Raw genomic sequence first — 14,804 nt, 5'->3', positions numbered from 1 at the left:
TAGCTTAATGAAACATATGGAGGGGCTGGAGAGATGGCTCAGTGGTTAAGAGCACTGACTGCTCTACCAGAGGTCCTCAGTTCAAATCCCAGTGAGCACATGGTGGCTCACAATCATCTGTAATGAGACCCGATGCCCTCTTCTGGTATGTCTGAAAACAGTGATAGTGTATTCACATATATAAATAAATAAATCTTTTTAAAAAAGCATATGGAGATAAGTCACAATAAGTACTTTCATGATTTAGGAAATTATATTTTTCTGGAGCCTGATGGGGTGAACTCTAAGACAAGAACGATATGTCCATGGCGGAGAACCGTAGTTGGTGGGAGTGGTTAATGGGGAGAGTGTGCAGGAGCCACTTTGTGGGATGTCGGAATGATATAATTGGCCTGTCTGCTTGCAGTTGAATAGTTTTGTTTGCCAAAAAATGCCAGGAACTCTTAGGACACATGTAATTCAGTGAGCTTGAGGAAAGCCAGACGTCGCTCTCACAGCTGAAGAGGTTTCCCAATTCTGAGCATGGCTTGAGCTAACAGAACTGTGACATGCCTCAGAGTGTCCCAAGTCTTCTGTTCCGTGCTCTCCCGAGTTTGCGATGCTGCTGCAGAGCACTTGGCAAAACCATTTTAGGAAGGAAGGGTTTAGCTGGCTCACAGTTGCAGCTGCAGTCCCCAGTGCTGGAGGCATCACGGCGGGGCGGCCGGTGTCTGGCCTCACTGCATTCACAGCCCATGAGCAGAGAGGTCAAATGCTGTGCTCAGCTCATTTACTTTTCTAAAAATTAGTTTTTAAAGATTTTTTTTTTAGGAGGTTGGAGAGATGACTCAGCGGTTAAAAGCACTGGCTGCTCTTCCAGAGCTCCTGAGTTGAGTTCCCAGCAACCACATGGCGGCTCACAACTGTCATAAGGGGTCTGGTGCCCTCTTCTGTCCTGCAGATGTATATGCAGTGGAGCACTCATAAGTACACAAATTTTTAAAAGATTTATTTTTAATTGTATTATGCATGTGGGGGAATGGGGGGTATATGCCCATATGTGTGGGTGCCCGAGGAGACCAGGAGGCATCAGAGCTCCTGGAGTTCAAGGTACAGGAGGCTGTGACCTGCTTGATGCCAGCAGTGGGGATCAAACCCAGGTCTCCTGAAGGGCCACACACCTCACTGCCAAACCATCTTTTAGCCTCTCTCTCTTCCTCCTTTTTATTCAGTCATGGACCCCAGTCTATAATGATACTGTCCACATTTAAGGTCAGTCGGTCTTTCCATCTCAGTTTTAAACACATCTAGATATCCCTCACAGATGTGCCCAGAGATCTGCTTCCACGGGTCCATCAAGCTGACAATGTCACCCAACGCAACGTCAGCATCAGCTGGAGAAGGGGGGTCATTTTCCTTTGCCAGAGGCACCTCCGAAAATCGTCACTAGGACTTCAGTGCCAGGTTTAAATCCGTGCGATTCACTCCCAGCCCGAGACTTATTCTGACATCAACAAAAGCACAAACTGGGAGATTCAGAGGCAAAAAGAATGTTACTTCAGAACGCAATTATTCAGAATGTAATTATGATGTTGCTATCAGTGTTAATTTAGCTAACAATCTTAATTAGGCCAGTCTCTGATACAATACATTTTAGCAAGCTGGAGAGACGGCTCAGCAGTTGAGAGCACCGGTTGCTCTTACAGAGGACCCAGCTCCAATCCTCAGCATCCACATGGCTCTAGGAAGCCATAGCTCCAGGTCCAGGGGACCTGATGCCTTCTTTAACCTCCTCTGGCACATGTAGCATATAATCCATATATGTAAACAAAATATTTAACACACACACACAAACATTAAGTAATTTTTTAAAGAGAAGGTCTGGCTGTGACAGGTAGCTCTGGCTGTCCTGGAAGTCACTGTGTGGACCAGGATGGCCTCAAACTCAGAGATCTGCCTGCCTCTTGCTTCCTGAGTACTGGGCTTAAATGCACCACCATGCCTAGCAACATTAAGTAAATCTTTTAAAATGCATTTATAGTTATGTATTTTTAAAAAATTATTAAAATGTATTTATAGCTTTTAAAAGTATATAAATGTTATATATTGTTATAAAATATATAGATATTTTTGTTAAAGAATATAAAAGTAACAAAGAAATACCAAGAAGTATGAATTGATACCATGAATTAATGCCTTTAATTCATTAATACTTGTATTTTCGTACTACTTTTCCATAAGACTTCACATTTCACTAGAAAAGGATAAATTCCGTATATTCGTCCGTCTTAGCTCTGTGTTGTTTACTAGAACAGCAGAGTATTGCAAGCGGTGGGATGTACCTCAGTTGGTAGAATGCTTGTCTAGAACGCACAAGGCACTGGATATGATCCTAGCACTGCGTAAACCAAGTGTGGCGGTGCTCACCTGTGCTCCCAGACCTCGGAAAGTAGAGACAGAAAGATCCAGTTCAAGTCATCCTCAGCTTTATAGGAAGTCTCCGGCCAGCCTGGACTCGAGATCCTATTTTTTTAAAAAAAGATTTTTTTGAGGGGCTCAAGAGATGGCTCAGCGGTTAAGAGCACTGACTGCTCTTCCAGAGGTCCTGAGTTCAAATCCCAGCAACCACATGGTGGCTCACAACCATCTGTAATGGGATCTGATGCCCTCTTCTGGTGTGTCTGAAGACAGCGACAGTGTGCTTATATATAATAAATAAACAAATAAATAAACAAATAAATAAATAAATAAATCTTTTTAAAAAATGAGTATGTTTGGAAAGTTTAAAGGAATAAGGCAAAAGTAAGGATGAGAAAGGAGACTCCAATTATCACAGGTTATGCTGCCGCTTACCGTCTAGAACTTGACAGTAAGGGCCTATTGCTGAAGACACTACATATGTGAGTCAAAGGATATGACACTACTAAGCCGATGCTGACCTGGAAGGTTCATCCCCACCGGAAGCTTTTGTAATGTCGGAGAGAGCTGTGTGTGCTAACAGAGGAGAAAAGTAATCGTTACTCTTATCCAGCTGTGAACCCTGCAGGTTACAGTAATGACAAAACATGCCTGACAAGACATGCATGCCTGAGCGACAGTGGCATGATCTGGGTGCAGCCAATCACTTTCTCTGTGGATTTAAGCCCTGCTGCCTAATTAAAAAACCCATATCTGGTATCGTGTGCTGGGCTAAGAATCTGTGGTTAGACAGGTCCTAGGCTCTAGAAGAGAACTTCCTCCTGTTATTCTGCTAAACGGGCACGCCTTTAAACTGATCCTGATGACTTAGATCGTATCCTAGATTAATGCATCCCCCAACTCTCACCCTCGAGGCTTCCATTTGCTGTAGATGGTGATTAACACAGGCCCACAACCGGCCGAGCACAGAGAATAAGACTGGAATGCTCAGGGGTTGGGGATTTAGCTCAGTGGTAGAGCGCTTGCCTAGCAAGCGCAAGGCCCTGGGTTTGGTCCCCAGCTCCGAAAAAAAGAAAAAAAAAAAAAAGACTGGAATGCTCAGCCTGAAAAGAAACACCATCCCCCTCGTCTACAATTGCTGGAGGGGTGGGAAGAGAACAGCCAGAGGTGGTACTCGAGTACAAAGAAACTGTTGTCCCCCCACCCCACCCCATGCAACAGTACAGCTGCACATGTGAACTCACAGCAGTTGTCAGCATGCGTAAGTCCCGAGCATGCTCGAGCCTCGTTAAATCATTCCTAACTGTGGGTAGCTCCACAGTGAATAGCTGCTGAGACTGAGAAAGTCCGTTTCCTTTAGTTAGCAAAGACTATTGCTAAGCTGATCTTCCTCCCATGGAAGGCCAGACAGATTGGCCTCGATGGGTAAGTGGAAGCGGGTGAGAGGAAACAGGGTCGGGTAGGTAGGGGGAATGGATCTTGGAGGAGCTAGGGAAGGGGTGAGTATATTAAAGCTGGAAATTCTCAAAAAAGTATTTGATTTAAGAAGTAAGGGGAGAGGAAAGGAATATAAACATTTCTTTGCTGTAGGAGAGGAACAACTGCCAGACTCAAATGTTCATGTCTACCCCACCAGCACTCCTGTAAGGAACCCCTCAGCCATGAGCTTGTAACTCCTTACCACACTCTATGGGTGACTCCTTGGTCATGCTCCTGCAGGTAGCCCCAGAACACTCATCAGTCCACCAAGTGAGGCAGGAGGAGCGTCCCTTTGGTCTGTCACTGTCTGACGGAGTGCCACACTGGAGATGAAAAGAAAGTCTCCCTAGGAAAGGCTACTCAGCATTCAAGATGGCCCTTTGGGAAAATCACAGCCAGTCTTTCTAGTGAGGGACCCTGGTGGGTCACCAGTGTAGGACAGAAGTGAAATCATTGAACTGAAGCATTTTTAAAGCATTGGCCCTATGAGGACACCAGCTCTGAACCCACACACGCCTGATTACCTTAAGTCCTGGCTTAGGGCACATGGCTTAGGCAAACTGCCTCTGGGTTGAGAGTGTGCGCTCTATGAGCTTCCCCTCGGTTTGGTTCCTCTCCACATTCTGCTCTACTCTGTGTGTGTGCTGACCTTATTCTATCCTGTAAACCCACCAGGAGGACAGTGTGTGCCCGACCGTGTCTCCCAACACTCAGCCCCTAGGCTCAAGGTTCTGTAGAAGCAGTAAGAGCCCAGAAGGAGGGACCCAGGTTTCATTCTTAACGTTGTGCTACAGCTGTTAAAAATAAAAATTAAAAACAAAGTTTTTAAAGCCCTGCAGGACATGGACCAACCTATCTATTCCAGACTCATCAGCTTCCACTCTGTCCCCAGAACTAAGGGAGGGTTCTTTTTTTTTTTTTTTGGTTCATTTTTTCGGAGCTGGGGACCGAACCCAGGGCCTTGCGCTTCCTAGGTAAGCGCTCTACCACTGAGCTAAATCCCCAGCCCCAGAACTAAGGGTTCTTAAGATGCTTCTTATTCGCTGTAGTCCCGTGAAATTTCTCACATCTCAGAACTAGCAAACCAGGAAACGATGCCACAACTTTTGTTAGACAGGACTATCTCCTATCTATCTATCTATCTATCTATCTATCTATCTATCTATCTATCTCTAATCTATCTATCTCTAATCTATCTATCTATATCTATATCTATCTATCTCTAATCTATCTATCTATCTCTATCTATCTATCCATCTATCCATCTATCTATCCATCTATCTATCTCTAATCTATCTATCCATCTATCTATCCATCTATCTCTAATCTATCTATCTATCCATCTATCCACCTATCTATCTCTAATCTATCTATCTATCCGTCTATCTATCTATCTATCTCTAATATATCTCTAATCTATCTATCTATATCTATATCTATCTATCTTTAATCTATCTATCCATCTATCTCTAATCTATCTATCTATCTCTAATCTATCTATCTCTTATCTATCTATCTATCTATCTATCTATCTATCCCCCTTGTTTTGCTTTTGAAACATGGTCTCATTCTGAAGCCCAGGCTATCCTGGAACTCATTATATGTAGCCCAGGTTGACCTCAAGCTTGTAGGACTCTTCCTGCCTCGGCCTCCCAGATGCCAGAATTACCAGTGTTGGATCTGATATCCATTCCTACCTTTGGCCCAGTAGCTTCTGCATTGCCCAGCCTGAGTACCACTTACATAGCAAACATAGTAAACCCAGACTCATCCACCAAGCCACAGCTCACTGCCACCACCCGTGGGAAGTCACCTTCAAATACAACAGTCAAGCATGGTGGCACACACTTGTGATCCCAGCACACAGAAGAGAGGCACAAAGATTGCTTTGAGTTTGAGGCCAGCCTGGGCTACAATAGAGACCCTGTCTTGAAAAACACAAAACAAAAGTTTCCCTAGCAGATACCTTGGTTTGTCTGCTTTCTGAAGAGTTTCTGTTTAAACAGTTATCTGTATACACATTCTGGTTATTCTCTGTTACTGCAAACTACATTGACTTCTTCTTCTTCTTCTTCTTCTTCTTCTTCTTCTTCTTCTTCTTCTTCTTCTTCTTCTTCCTCCTCCTCCTCCTCCTCCTCCTCCTCTTCCTCCTCTTCCTCTTCCTCTCCCTCCTATTTTCCTCCTCCTCCTCTTCCTCCTCCTCCTCCTCTCCCTCCTATTTTCCTCCTCCTCATCTTCTTCCTCCTCCCCTCTTCCTCTTCCTCCTCCTCTCCACCTCCTCTTCTACCTTTCTCCTCTTCTTCCTCTTCCTCCTCCTCCTCTTCCTCTGATTTCACATACAAACCCTAGTTCCTCACATACAGTAAATGATGACAAAACTTGAATGAATGAATGAATGAATGAATGAATGATGTCTAACTCTCTAGTCTTCGTGTTGCTTTCCTGAAAACAAGAGGTAACAGAGTAAAGGCCTCCAACTCTAAAAATCTCCTTTTCAATATTTATTACATAAGCATTTGTTGAGTTCTTGAATAGTACTTAACCAAAAGGAAATCCCTTTAGTAATTTGTTTTTTATTTTTGTTTTATGTGTTTTGCTGTCTTACCTGCATGTCTGTCTGCATGAGGATATCGAATTTCCTGGAACTGGGGTTACAGACAGTGGTGAACTTACATGTGGTTGCTGGGAATCAAACCCCAGTCCTCTGAAAAGAGCAGCCAGTGCTCTTAATCACTAAGCCAATTCTCCAGCCCAGGAAGTCCCTTTGAAGGTGTGTTAAAGGGACACAGATCAATCTGTTTGTTACGTTTTCTGTTTTCTGCTGGAAGCAAGTCCCATGGCTGGTGAGAAGACATGAGATGTTTGCCTCTGACAACTGTCACTGGCGTTTCAAGCCATCCCAGAGCCTCCAAAATGGAGTTTAAGAGGCTCTGCCTTGGGGGATCCTTTCATCTCAGTCAGACCCCTCAAACCCGGCAGTGTGGAGACAATCTCTACCTTAAAATTATAAAGCACTTGTCTTTGTCTTTCTTGGGCATTTTCATAAAAGGAACATCTTTTTCTCAACATAGGGCCCTCTACACGTCTCTGTGGGATGCTGCGTATCTCGTGAGAAGAAACTGAGCCCTGTGTTCTTCCTCCCTCTCTATTTTCTAAATAAAAACCCCAACATCCGTCTTAAACTGCTCAACGTGAAACATGTCTGATCCACCTCAGAGAGCATCAGACACTGGGAACTGACAGGAGCAGAGAACGAGAGATGTCAAAACGAATGGGTTTGTAGTCGGGTGGTGGTGGCTGCAGGCCTTTAATCCCAGCACTCAGGAGGCAGAGACAGTCAGATCACTGAGTTCTAGGCCAGCCTGGAGTGAGTTTCAGGACAGCCAGGACTACAAAGAAAACCCTGTCTCAAAAAACAAAACAAAACCAACCAACAAAAACATATGGGTTCTGGTCCCCAGAGACCACTAGCTCCCCCAAATCCTACTTGCTGTATTCCAATTGTGTAATTTTCTTTTTTTTTTTTTTCTTCCTTTTTTTTTTTTTTTTCGGAGCTGGGGACCGAACCCAGGGCCTTGCGCTTGCTAGGCAAGCGCTCTACCACTGAGCCAAATCCCCAACCTGTAATTTTCTAAATAAAAACCCCAACATCCGTCTTAAACTGCTCAAAGAGACCCTTGACCTCTGCCCTCACCCAACAAGAACTTACCCTAAGAACCCTTGGCCTAGAGTCTAGAAGAGACCAGAAGAAATCAAGTAGGGCCCCGGCCAGTTCTTTTGTGTGTATTGCAGACAGCACAGACAAGCATCTTTAGACCAAGCGCTCTGCTCCCATCGGTGGCCTTTCCTCGCTGTTAGGGACGTCCCTCTACCCCACGGATTTTGACCAGCCTGCAGACAAAGCCAAGCCCTGAGAGACCTGGTTCTGAGGACTGAGTTCCGTAGAGTTAGACCGCTAATGACAGTGAAGACAGTAGGATTCCAGAGATCCCCGGAAGGAGAAACTGTGAAAAATCCCAAAACCAATATTCCGCCACAAGAGGGCACCCGAAGCCCAGGCAACAGGGACGTGCTACCTCCTGCGTCCATTCAAATCCCGTGGAAGAGGAGTGTCTGTAAAGCGAGGCTCCGTGCCAAGCGGAGCAGAGCTTGAAGCTCCAGCTTATGCAACTGACCCACAAGGCCCCTGTTCCTCTTAAACAGACGTTGTCGCCACAGGCTTCCCTCCTTCCTGGGGAGCATCTCCACCCCGGATGTGTCGGCTCCTGGTCCTGGGTGAACAGACTCAGTCTCCATTCCCAGGGATGTTCTAGAACTCCCCGCAAGTTCTGTCCCAGACTCGGGGTCATTAGCATAATTTCAGCGTTTGCGGGTACCCAGGAGAGGAGACACCAGCAGATCTAAGCTCATCATCGTGAGTGCGAACTAGTAAATGCTGTTGGGTGCAGTTTAAAGCCTCAAGGAGGTCTATGTGCTAAATTTTCAAGACTCACTGTGCCCGTTGGGTTTTGTCAAACTGACACAAGCCCAGGCATATATGGGAAGAGGGAATCTTACTTGGGAAAAAAAGCCTCCATAAGGTTGGTCTGTAGGCAGATCTGTGGAGTATTATCTTGATTAATGGCGATGTGGGCAGACCCAGCTCCCTGGGTCTGTCATCCCAGCGCATAAGGTCCTAAATTGTATAAGAAAGCACTAAGAGCGAGCCTTACGGAGCTGGTCAATAAACACGGTCTCTGCTTCAGTTGTCGCCTGCAGGTCCCTGCTTTGAGTTCCTGCCTGGACTTCCCTCTGTGATGGATTTATAGAATTGGAAGCTGAAATGAACCCTTTCCTCCCCAAGTTGATTTTGGCTGTGGTGTTTTATCACAGCAATAGACACTAAGCCACTCACATAGACACACATGGGTCCAAGTCTGGGACTGAGGCCTCACACCTCTGACAAGGAGAGCACCCAGGCTCTGTGTTCTTAGTGGACAGAGATTCTCTAACACTGGAGGAAAAAAAACCCACCCCTCTTGTTAGCTTTGTACCATCTCAGTAAAGAGCATATTTTCTCCAATTTCCTTTTATGGTTCTGGGTTAGGGCTGGCCACAAGAGACGCGCAGAAGCCTTGGGAGGTAGAAAACAGGATGGAACCAGTGCTCCGAAGGCCAGTGGTACAGATGTTGCTGAGTTCCTTCTCACTGACCACTGCCTGATCATAGCTGCATGAAGCACACGCAAGCCAGACCTGTATCTCTCCCAGGCCCAGTCACATTGCCTTCCCTCAAAAACTCCTGGGCCACTGTGCGAGTAGTTCTCCGGTAAAGAGGGCTGGGCCCTCCACAGACAACTTGCCTTATCAGAGTTGGAGGTGCTGAGGAACAGGTTACAACTGGTTCTTGATTTTCTCCACTTCACACCCCGCAAGCGTTTCTCCTCCCCTGACCCACAGTGATCCTCAGGGTCAGCACAGACACAAGCAGAGGTTTCAGCCCTCCTGGGCCCCTTGGGAGATTACATAGGCTCTAAAACGAGCTTCAGAAGTGAAACAACTCCTGCTAGACTCCGACTCTCATTCACGGGAACAAGTGGTATGTTTATTAACGCGTCTGCGAAGGCTTTATATAAAGGATTTGACCTGGAGAGCTATAGATTTGCCTGGCTGAGCTTTTTTTTTTTTTTTTTTTTTTTTTTTTTTTTTTTTTTTTTTTTTTTCCCCGGAGCTGGGGACCGAACCCAGGGCCTTGCGCTTCCTAGGTAAGCGCTCTACCACTGAGCTAAATCCCCAGCCCCCTGGCTGAGCTTTTAAAATGTATAATTTTCAAGATAGAATCCTTTCTATTAGTGATTGTGCTGGCTAGTTTTATGTCACCTTGACACAATCCATTGTAAAACAGGATCCATGGGCTGGTGGTCCTGGGTTCTGTAAGGAAGCAGGCCGAGCAAGTCACGAGAGCGAGTCAGTGAGCAGCATTCCTCCACAGCGTCTAAATTCCAGAATAAAAAACAAAGACTGCATTGAAACACAGGCTCCATCTTTCTGCTGCATCCAAGAAATACACCTCACATAGGATAAAAAGATGGGGAATTGGGGATTTAGCTCAGTGGTAGAGCGCTTGCCTAGGAAGTGCAAGGCCCTGGGTTTGGTCCCCAGCTCCAAAAAAAAGAACCAAAAAAAAAAAAAAAAAAAGAAAAGAAAAAAAAGATGGGAAAAATACTCTCCACAAACGCAACCAGGAAGCAAGCTATTTTAATATCTGGCTAATTAGACATCAAACCACAACTAATTAGAAAAGATAGGAAAGGACCCAACGTGCTCATTAAAGAAAAAACACACCAAGAATATGTTAAAAATTTAAACAGTATGCATCAAAACGACATCCAGTTAAATAGAAGAAACAGGACTGTAGCCAAGATAATCTATCACCCTAACATAGCAAGCGTAAACGGAATTACCAGCTTCTGCCATTAGACCTGTTATCTCCAGGCAAAAAACTAAACAGAGAGATACTGAAGTTAAATAATTCCATAACTCAAACGGACTTAACAGACATCTATAGAACATTCCACATAAACACTAAAGAGTTTGCTATTGGGTTGGAGATTTAGCTCAGTGGTAGAGCGCTTGCCTAGCAAATGCAAGGCCCTGGGTTTGGTCCCCAGCTCCAAAAAAAGAAAAAAAAAAGAAAAAAAAAAGAGTTTGCTATCGTCTCAGCATCCGATAGTTTCTTCAAAATTAACCACATCTTAGGACGCAAATCAAGTCTCGACAGGTATAAGAACTTTAAAATAATGCCCTGTGGGGGTTGGGGATTTAGTTCAGTGGTAGAGCGCTTGCCTAGAAAGCTCAAGGGCCTGGGTTCGGTCCCCAGCTCCGGAAAAAAAAAATAATGCCCTGCGCCCTGCCTGTGTGTCATGGATGAAAGTGGGGTACCAGTAAACACATACAGAGAAAAAGTGTGCAAACTCATGGAGTCCGGTTGAAAGGAAACTGCATGAGGGCAAAAGTCAGGGGGAAAGGTAAAACCAGGCTGAGCAGAATGAATGAAAACAAAGAAACCTCAATTGTACGTGGCACCGTGAAAGCAGTTCTAAGAGGCGTGTCCACAGAGAGAAGTGCTTCATCAAGACACTGTTGTGCTGTCATTTTTTTTTTTTTCCGGAGCTGGGGACCGAACCCAGGGCCTTGCGCTTGCTAGGCAAGCGCTCTACTGCTGAGCTAAATCCCCAACCCCATTTTCTTTTTTAAAGACTAATTTACTATATATCTTCAGATGCACCAGAAGAGGGCATCAGATCCCATTACAGATGGTTGTGAGCCACCATGTGGTTGCCGGGATTTGGACTCAGGACCCCGGAAGAGCAGTCAGTGCTCTTAACCTCTGAGCCACATCTCCAGCCCCAGTGATGTCATTTTAATAACTCAATGACACCTTTGAAAGTTCGAGAAAACCAAAAAGGAACTATGCCTGCAAAGAGTAGACAGGAGAAAAATCACTGAAGTCAGGGCAAAATAAACAAGACAGAAGTAAACAAACCGGAAATAACAAAGTATCAATGATTCTTTGAGAAAAATCGATCTGTTTAACAAACCTTTGGCCAAATTTATTTTTTTAGATGGAGAATGAAGATACTAATTACTAAAATTAGAGGTGAAAATGGAGACACAATTTGGAAAATGACTCCATAAGATCCAGCTGTAAGGTCTGGAGGGATGGCTCAGCGGTTAAGAGCACTGACTTATCTTCCTGAGGTCCTGAGCTCAACTCCCAGCAACCACATGGTGGCTCACAACCATCTGCAATGGGATCGGATGCCCTCTTCTGCTGTGTCTGAAGATAGTGTAGTCACATACATAAAATTAAAAAATAAAAAATCCAGATGGAAGACATTTTCTTTCTGTGCCCTGCCCAGTCCCCCCAATTACTGATTGATGGGAGGACCCCGCCCATTGTGGGTGTTGCCATCCTAGGCTGGTGTTTTGGGTTCTGTAAGAAAGCAGGCTGAGCAAGCCAGTAAGCAGCACCCCTCCGTGGCCCTGCATCTTCTCTCACTTCCAAGATCCTGCCCTGCTTGGGTTCCTGTCTTGCCTTCCTTCAGTGATGGAGTGGAATACAGAAGTCAAATAAACCCTTTCCTCCCTAATCTACTTTTGGTCATGGTGTCCATCACAGATGGTCTAAAGATGCCTGTCCGTGCTGTCTGCAATGCACACAAAAGAACTGGCCAGGACCCTACTTGATTTCTTCTGGTCTTTTTTAGCCTAGACTCTAGGCCGGGGTTCTTAGGGTGGGTTTTTGTTGGGGGAGGGCAGAGCCCAGGGGTCCTTTTAAGCAGCTCAAAACAGGTTTTTATTTAGAAAATTACACAATTGGAATACAGCAACTAGGATTTGGGGGAGCTAGTGGTCTCTGGGGACCAGAACCCATCTACTTTTTTGTTTTGTTTTTGTTTGTTGGTTGGATGGTTTGGTTTTTCGAGACAGGGTTTTCTGTGTAGGCCTAGCTGTCCTGAAACTCACTCCTTGGCTGGCCTAGAACTCAGTGATTTGACTGCCTCTGCCTCCTGAGTGCTGCTGGGATTAAAGGCCTGCTAACCATATCAACACTAACTAGAACAGCGATTCTAGGTTGGAGATGTTTACATGCTGACTGTAAACAATTACAATGTTTCCAGGAATCATGATGACTACATGTAAATCTTTGTTAGACTTACAAGAAGTGTTTAAGTAGTTAGGGAGTTTTTTCTCACTAGAGTTAGATGTTCTGACCAATGTAATGTACCAATGTTATAATACCAGCATTCAGGAGACTGATGTAGGAAGATCAAGTGTTCAAAGACAGCCTAAGCTGCCCAGTAAGTAGAGGCTAACCTTGGCTACATTGCAAGACTAGGTCTAAAAAGATACTGCCCTGTCATGCATCTAAATGCTTAAAAAGAAAAATCGAATATATTTGATGTTAAATTTGGATGAGCAATTTAAAATATTTAAGAGACTCCAATGGACTATATTTATAATAGCGTTTAAACCATTCAAGTTGAGTTAATAAAATTTTAATTTTAAAAGGACGAATGGGAAGGAAGCCGAGTGGCACGTCGTGGAGCCAATCAGGGCTACACCGAGAGACGCTGTCTCAAACAAGAAAGAAAAGAAAGACGGGTCCGCAGAAATGGCTCAGTGGGTATGTAAGGTGTTACACACCGCGTGAGGCCTGGGTCCGAATCCCCAGTTCATACGACCGGAGAGCTTCATAGCAGAATAGCAAAATGCGTAACTTGGACTTAAAAGGCATACGGGACAGTAGAACGTTTCATTGGTTAACATTCTATGATTTGTCTACAATGTCAGTAATTACTCACAGACCATGTTTCTGTACTCTCTAATCCCAAACTATACAAGCAACTGGGCGTGGTGTCATGAATCTGTATTCTCAGCGCTTGGGAGGAGGAGGCAGGAGAGTAAGGAGACCGACCAGTGAGCCTGGGCGGTAAGTACTAAGTCACTACCACACTGAGAGACCTTGTCTTAAAAATAAAAAGGATCAGAAAACACGCAGAAACTCTCATCATCTCTTATTCTAGTCCCTTGCCAGTCTGCCACGTCCTTTAGCCTAGAAATGTGTTAGTCACGCCTCCGCCCCATTGGTCTCCACACGGCTGATCCTGAAGTCCCCACTTTCCCACTCGGAACCCTAGGACGGTGATGCCCTGTTCCACCTGCCCGTCCCCTGCCCTAACCTCCCGGTTGCTTTACTCTTTGCCTTACATTCTGAGTTCGGCTCTGCCTCAGGAACCCTGACTTCTCACCCCTGTCGGAGAGGGCTGGTGACTGACTCATTCCAGGACACATTTACCAGCACTGCTCGGTGTGCAACTCATTACCTGGCACTGTGGGTCACGTGCTCCCTGGGAGGTAAGCATCAGCAGCGATCCATCCATCCTCCCCAGCCTACACCCGCGTTAGGGTGGAGACAGACTCACTCACAGCCCTTGAGCGGCTAGCCCGGCTAACAACTGAAGCAGCAGAGGGCAAACAGACATTTACCTCTTCAGGTCTTTGCCATCTGACTGACCCTTGGTTCTTTCCTAGGGACTACCACGAGCCTAGCCTCCTCTGGCTACGCCTTTCCTGTGTCTAACATTTTTTTTTTTTTTTGGTTCTTTTTTTCGGAGCTGGGGACCGAGTGTCTAACATTTACAAACCTTCTTCACAGGCAATAGACTCATGAAAATGCCCATTCTGATCTAACTTGGAGTAAAAGAGAAGAGTCGGTTATCCAGTTTTGACATGAGCAAATCATGAACTTCAGATAGTGTAAGTACATACAAAAAGGCTGATAACCCAAAATAAGACAGTAGCCGAGCACCGTAGCATACAACCTGAAGTGTCAGCTCTTGGGCCATCCTCAGCTCAACATACTGAGTTTGAGGTCAGCCTAGGCTACCTCAAAAAAAATAAAGTTAAGAAAGAAAAAAGAGAAAAGAAACATCACCTTAGCCTGTGTCCCCTGTGAGAGTTCCTGTTCCTTCGGAAGGGGCTAGCCAAAATCCTACGGGAATGAAGGGTCAGGGGCAGCATCTAGAAGGAATGAGAGCTCTGTAGACCTGAAATTACACCTCTGCGCAAACTTTCCCAGAAGTGAAGGTGGCGTGGGAACAATTAGTAAGACACCGCTTCCCTTTAGACACGCTTCCCTTTGTGTCACAGAATCTAAACTTGCCATCTATGACTTCAGAGAAGTTAGGTGACAGCAGCAGCACACGGGTGTCATAGCAACACACCCACAGGCCCTGCTGCCATCTTCCTGCCCTGCAGAGAAAACAGCTGCCTTCTTCAAAAGTCAGCATGCAGCCAGACACTGTGCCACTCACCTGTCACCTCGGCACTTGGGAGAGAGACGCAAGGAACTCAAGATTGGCTTCCACTATACAGTCAGGCTGA

The 14,804-nt window shown here is 45.3% G+C and overlaps 1 long non-coding RNA gene across 3 annotated transcripts; it reads right to left on the bottom strand.

Moving 5' to 3' along the window:
* Positions 1-973: 973 nt before the first annotated feature.
* LOC102555545 (uncharacterized) lies at positions 974-14,566 on the bottom strand. Of its 3 annotated transcripts, XR_015687012.1 has the most exons (6): positions 14,356-14,566; positions 9,735-9,849; positions 4,079-4,199; positions 2,919-2,973; positions 2,407-2,502; positions 974-1,505 (listed from the first exon to the last, which is right to left on the bottom strand). It is a non-coding gene; the product is annotated as an uncharacterized LOC102555545 (long non-coding RNA). The 3 variants fall into 3 exon arrangements; XR_015687011.1 differs by lacking the exon at positions 2,919-2,973; XR_015687013.1 differs by lacking the exons at positions 2,919-2,973; positions 9,735-9,849; positions 14,356-14,566 and adding an exon at positions 7,586-7,839.
* Between the last annotated feature and the right edge of the window lie 238 nt (positions 14,567-14,804).

Source organism: Rattus norvegicus, chromosome 4 (assembly GCF_021556685.1).
Source record: "Rattus norvegicus strain SHRSP/BbbUtx chromosome 4, alternate assembly SHRSP_T2T, whole genome shotgun sequence".
In the NCBI taxonomy this organism is placed as follows: domain Eukaryota; kingdom Metazoa; phylum Chordata; class Mammalia; order Rodentia; family Muridae; genus Rattus; species Rattus norvegicus.
The sequence above is the reverse complement of the archived record's forward strand: the minus strand, read 5'-3'. Positions and strand labels throughout refer to the sequence as shown.